Source organism: Hipposideros armiger, unplaced genomic scaffold (genome assembly GCF_001890085.2).
Source record: "Hipposideros armiger isolate ML-2016 unplaced genomic scaffold, ASM189008v1 scaffold_436, whole genome shotgun sequence".
Classification (NCBI taxonomy): domain Eukaryota; kingdom Metazoa; phylum Chordata; class Mammalia; order Chiroptera; family Hipposideridae; genus Hipposideros; species Hipposideros armiger.
The window spans coordinates 1,093,395-1,098,770 of record NW_017731786.1 but is presented as its reverse complement, the minus strand read 5'-3'; the positions used below and the strand labels follow the sequence as shown (position 1 = coordinate 1,098,770).

The window sequence follows — 5,376 nt, the reverse complement described above, 5'->3', positions numbered from 1 at the left end:
GATGCTGAACAACAGCTCGACCTGGAGCTGGGCTGCCGTGGGTCGCCGGCGATGGCATAGGCTGCAGCCCCTGCTGCAGTGGGTTGCCATGGGATACCATGTTTAGCCAGCAGCCAGCGTGAGCAGCCATCAGCCACAGTGAGCAGCTGGCCAGAAGCCGGCGACTGATCTGCCTCGCCTGGGAAGCACAATGGTGGTGCCAACTTGGGCCAGTGAAGCAACGTCCTCCACAACTAGACTGATGATCAAAACGACAGCAACTTGTCTGTTCCCCTTCCCCCAGTTCCCCAGCGCTGTTCCCATCCCCCAATTCCCCAATAAAAATCTTAAAAACAAAACAAAACAACAAACAAACAATAAAACACAGATGTGGATTGCTGTAGAGAAAGCCCCAGCTTTAGAGTCAGGCCGACCTGGCTTGAAGTTTCACTTCTGAGAGGTTCAGTGTTCCCATCCATCAAATGGGCTGAGGGCAGGATTGAGATCTCATACACAGGGTGCCCAGTAGGGACCCATGAACAATTCCCCAGCACTGTTCCCATCCTCAATTCCCCAATAAAAATCTTTAAAAAAAATGCCAGAACAGAATAGAGACCCCAGAATTAAACACATGCCTGTATGGTCGATTAACCTACGACAAAGGAGGCAAGAATATAAAATGGGGTAAAGACAGTCTCTTCAATAAACGGTGCTGGGAACACTGGACAGAGACATGCCAAAGAATGGAAGTGGGTCACTTTCTGTCATAGTTTCATTTATAAAATTTGTAAAGGATATTATTCACATAATGGTGACTTCATTTGTTTTATGGCTCTCAAATAATTTTTCAATTGTGACAGACAGGATTGGCTCTTCCATCTCAGAAGTTTGCTGACCCCTGGCCTAGGGGAACCCCTGATCTCTTGTGGCATTCCGTTACCACTACTGACAACACACTACAACTGTCTCCTCGGTGGGAATGGAGAATTTCAGGACCCTCAGAGAAGGACTTTGTGGCTGCGAATCACTGGAGCTGAAGAGGCAGACAGTGCTCTCTGATAGGTGTCAGAAACTGAAACCCACAATAAAAGTGCTTACTTTTTCTTCCAGACAATCCGTCAAGGACAGGATTCCTTTATAATCTGTTGTCAGCAGCCTTGATGCTCAAGGATGGGTACCTGGCCGGCGATTCTTGCTTCATTTTTTGTTTCTGAAAGAGAAACCACAGGGATCACTGTAGATTTCTACCGGGAGCTTCATGGACACACGAAACGCATAGTCCACACTTGTCTACAAAAAGGAACTCCCGCGTTTACTTACTAATGCTGCCAGCACATTTTATTACAACCATCTGATATGCACCTTTCATTCACACTTGCTTACAAAATAACGAACACAGGTAGATGACCCTCAGAAGTCTGCCTTAGACCTGAACCTGCTTCTCAAAATTTTCCACGAACCATGCAAGCTCCTCGCATGTCAATAACTGAAAGGAACCACTTTTTGAAGGAATTTCCGGCAAGAATCTGACCAACGCAGACACTCGTTTTTCTCAATGTGCCTCCCTCTAAACAGGCCTTCTGTACATCTGTGTGCCTGAATTAACTGGCAACAGTCCTCAGTATTACAGACCCCTGGAATGCGCGTGAAAGAATGTTCTAGAATCACTGCACAGAGAATAACCAAGTGAATGTGCGCAAATGATGTAATTCCCCACTTTAACCACTGCGCTATGAGGCACTAATTACCAATACACATACAAGAAAAATTCAACTTAAGACTTCCGGTACAGTCTGCAGATGACGTAAACGTGGTACTCGCTTCTGCCCATGACATGACAGTTACAACCACACTATCGAACCACCACTAACGAGAGCCACTGTTTCTTCCTACGGAGTATTCCACCATCCACAGCCCACGGTTTAGAGACACCAGGGAATTTGCACAGCCATTAAATTAGTATATTTGAAACCAATATTCCCGATGCCTGGAACATGGGCGGATCTTACGACTGTACCATGAATAACTGAGGAACAAGTGAGCTGAGGGCAGCTGAGCAGGTTGAGGCAGGACCATCACAGCACAGGTGCCACCTCACCTCTGACCTGGCCTCCCCGGCTGATCCTACACTGCGTCAAGACGGCACCTGCCGCGTAGTTGGGCCCTGCCCCGGGGGGGCTGGTGGGGGCTCACATGTCTATTGTTGGTATACACACACCAGCAGAAGGCCACAGAGGACGGGCTGCTTGCCCACTCCTCCTCCACATCACCAGTCAAGTTCATCAGACAGTAACTACACATCAGACCCGAATCAGAGAAACGACCAGACCCAGCCAAGTAACTACAGCCCTGAGAAGCCTCTGAAAGCACGTTGGGATATGACGGATGGAACGTGCACGTAAAAATAAATTGGAAGGTATTCCCTTCTAGTATCTATGATTCCTTGATCTTCCAACAGACATTTTAATACACATTTAAATTATTTACAGTAATCCCCAACGGCATGTTAACAGTGCATGCGGGAGAGGGAAAGGAGTCGAAAATCTCTGTTTCACTGTGACAGGGCCGATGAACCATGAACAATGGTTGCCTGCCTCGTTTGTAATTATTCACGGTGAAGGTGTTCATTGAGTTGCGGAAACATGGGTCCCAGTGATTCCACAAGCATGAGAGGTACTGGCTACAGTTTCGCCGGAGGACACGCTGTAGAGCCCACAGAGTTTGGGACGGACTACAGAGAAGCAGGCTGGAGGGTGACAAGTGGCCCTGCCAGCTAAGTCAATGCCTGGTCCCAGAGACACAAAAAGACATTTGGGCTCAAGTCCTTACGCACACAGATGGAGGCCGGTGTGGATCAAGTCAGGAGACAGTGTCTGACCAGACCTGCGCCCCCATGCTAACTCGAACCAGACACGGACATGTACATCTCCCAGCCTCGGAGAATATCTGTGGTAATATTCATGTTGTTCTCCAGATAGCTTCCATGCTAGTCCAGCTACTTCTTGGTTTTTTATTTACCTTCCATCCTAAGCTGTATCTTCTCTCTGGAACTCTCTTTTCATAAACCCGTCTCCTATTTACAGTTTGATTTTCTGTGTTCTCTTAGAATTTGGGGGAACATATCTGTACTCTAGATCCTTATACAAACGCCCCTAGCTTCAGCCTCTTAGGATGAAATGGCCAGAGCACCCTGGGGAAGGCAATTCAAGAAGACACAGAAATCACTGCCTCTCTGCTATGGGTCACCTGAGAATCGCTTGTTTCCCTGCAGACTCACGAGTTAGAAGCCTGGGGACTGTATCGCACAACAATTCGGGGTGATTTTAATATTCCACTGGGGCTAAAAACCACAGCTGTAAATAATCAGGGATATGACTTTGGATGAGTTAAGATGAAAAGACTAATCGGCTGTATTGATCCATACAGATTGAATTAATTGAAAATTGAGATTCAGTCCAAAATCATTGATCGAGCATTGCTCGCTCGTGCATCCAGTCTTTCTGGAAGCCAGCCTTGAATCTGCTGCATTTCAGATTTCTGGGCCCGAACATCTTCGGGCTGAAACCAACCACTCTGGGGTTTATGCCACCTGAAAGCTCTCCTTGATGCTGAGAGGATAGAAAATGGGTGAGGGGGTGGGCAGGGGTGTGCGTGTGAGTATATGAGTGTGTGTATCAGGGAAAGGTGCTCTACATAAAGAAAGCGCGATTGCACCATCCAGATGAAACAAGGGGCATTGATATTATCGCCTATTTGAGGTGTTTTAATGTATGGTGATGAAGTCTGTCATCAAGTGGCCATAATTTTGTGACCCAATTAATAAAGCATTTCTTTTAACATAGGTGGACATGGATATGGTGGTGACAGACAGAGGTGGATGGTCCTTTGTCACAAATGTGACACTTGACTCCAAACAGATGTGATAAGATCCCGTTGTGACACAATACAACTTCCACAATAAGCAAAAGGCAACGACGACAGCAGGGGTCTGAGGGACAGCCTCCCTGAGGACCTGCGCACGGATGACGGCACGCGAGGAAGACGGAAGTGGAGCCAAAACCACACACACACACACACACACACACGGGATGGACGCGGCGGAAGCCCAGGTCTGAGGATCCCAGGACACCTCCTGTGTCACTCTGGCCTCAGCCCAGTGATTGAAAATGTGAGGCCAGCGCACTTTCACTCTGTTTCATAGCCCGACAAAGCACGTGTGGCCACTCCCTGCTTCCTCTCAAATGTGTTTATCATGCCTGCTAGTTACCAGACCTACATAATGGGAGAAGTCTGTACTCTAGGAGGGCAGATATACAGAGGGTACAAACAAACGTATACACATTTTAAGAAAGGAAAAACACTGTATTAATTGTAATACTCAGTAGATACCAATAACAAAAGATGAAGACAAGTCATGTGCATACATTTCTTTGGCAACCCTGGTATATATACACAGAAGAGTTCACGCACAGCCAAGCCCTTAGAGAATGAGTCTCCCTACATATAAAACCCGAGTGACACACAGCTACTAACTACTGTATGTGGAAGAGTGGAGGCCACCGTAGTCCTAAGACATGAAGAAAGCATGGCTTTGGCTCTTCAGAAGTTTATAAACCAGTGTCAGGGACACATGGCTCTTACATAGAACTAATAGGATGGAAGGTTCAATCAATAAGCTACAAAGAACTTTACGCAGGGAAAAACACAAAACTATAGGGCCAGTTTAATTTAAATAATACAATTAGGAGAAGTTTCACAAGGTGACTGTTTTTGTGTGGACTTTGGAGGAAGGCCACAGAGAGTGCCAATAAGTAGTAGGGACGGGGAGAGACCTGGAAAGTCTGGAGGGGGTTATTCATTTGCTCATCACAATAAGTACTTACTGAGAACTTTCTGTGTCCGCTAAAGTGTGAGCTGCAGAAAAGGAAGGACAACTACAGAGCTGAGGAGCCACATGGAAACTCACGGACAAAAAATCAGCTCAGGGGACGCCCAAGTGGCACATTGGTTAGGAGTTGGCTTGGAACACCAGCTCTGAGCAGCAGGGCCCCAGTTTGGATCCCACATGGAGGCCAGTGACACTGTGCCCTCTACAGCTAAGATGGTGAACAACAGCTCGACCTGGAGCTGGGCTGCCGCAAGTTGCCAGGAGCGGCCATCCAATGGCCGGCAAGTGACTGCCTCAGCCAGGAAGAGCTCAATGATAATACCAACATGGGCCAGTGAAGCGACGTCCTCCACAACTAGACTGAACAACAAAAGGACAGCAACTTGTCTGTTCCCCTTCTCCCAATAAAAATCTTAAAAAAAAAAAAGCAGCTCAGGAATTGGTGAAAAGAAAGGTACAAGAGGAGATAGCTGATAAAATAAGATGGGTGCAGTCAGAACAAGAGCAAG

The 5,376-nt window shown here is 47.1% G+C and overlaps 1 long non-coding RNA gene across 1 annotated transcript in view; it reads right to left on the bottom strand.

Annotated features, from left to right (window-relative positions):
• LOC109394774 (uncharacterized) overlaps window positions 1-1,180 on the bottom strand; it is a 75,598-nt gene extending 74,418 nt beyond the window's left edge. Inside the window, exon 1 of the long non-coding RNA XR_002126509.1 lies at window positions 1,078-1,180. This is a non-coding gene — a long non-coding RNA (uncharacterized LOC109394774). The remainder of the gene's footprint in view (window positions 1-1,077) is intronic.
• Window positions 1,181-5,376: the final 4,196 nt, after the last annotated feature.